Source organism: Penaeus monodon, chromosome 34, assembly GCF_015228065.2.
Source record: "Penaeus monodon isolate SGIC_2016 chromosome 34, NSTDA_Pmon_1, whole genome shotgun sequence".
NCBI lineage: Eukaryota > Metazoa > Arthropoda > Malacostraca > Decapoda > Penaeidae > Penaeus > Penaeus monodon.
In genome coordinates this window covers 8,071,388-8,072,015 of record NC_051419.1, presented here as the reverse complement: position 1 = coordinate 8,072,015, position 628 = coordinate 8,071,388, and the positions used below count along the sequence as shown (strand labels likewise).

The following is a 628-nucleotide window of genomic DNA, read 5'->3' as shown; positions in this document are numbered from 1 at the left end:
TGAGTGAGTGGGGGAGTAGTACTGACACGTAGCAATAGTGATTTTGACAAAACTAAATTCTGAAAGGAGGAGTAATTCATTTCAGGTTATTTATAGCAATTTATTTAACGTTTATTTTCCCCTCAACCTGTCTAATTAGTCAATTGATTGCATATTGCTCAACACCACAGCATATAAGTATTGATCACAGCATATGTGAAACAGGAATATAACGAATAAAAAATAATATCTATTCGTATTAGACACGATTCGAGAAGCAACAACTTTCGGTGCAGTTCTTTTCAACTTCGGTCATTGATTGCAAGATTCGGGTATGGAGATTACGAGGCTCTGAGCGTAAAGTATCAAATCTGAGCGAATATTTTAGCTGTTAGATGGGTGTGTTCAAAGCATGGGTGGGTGTGGGGGGGGGGGTAAGTAGTTACGTCCATTGAAACGAGTATCAAAAGTTTACAAGGTTGGTTAGGATGAAGATAATGCCAGTGACATGTATGAACTTGTAATAAAATTCTGATGAATCATAAATATTAATTCCGATTTTTTAAATATTATTTAAGCATAGTCCCAGCTTTTATCTCATGTTTCGTTGGTTCATGCACCGCAGTTTGGAAAACGCTGCTCTGGTACA

At 36.8% G+C, this 628-nt stretch overlaps 1 protein-coding gene across 1 annotated transcript in view; it reads left to right on the top strand.

Annotated features, from left to right (window-relative positions):
• LOC119594563 (cytochrome P450 2L1-like) overlaps positions 1-628 on the top strand; it is a gene marked incomplete at its 5' end in the record, with an annotated part of 10,701 nt that overhangs the window by 3,768 nt on the left and 6,305 nt on the right.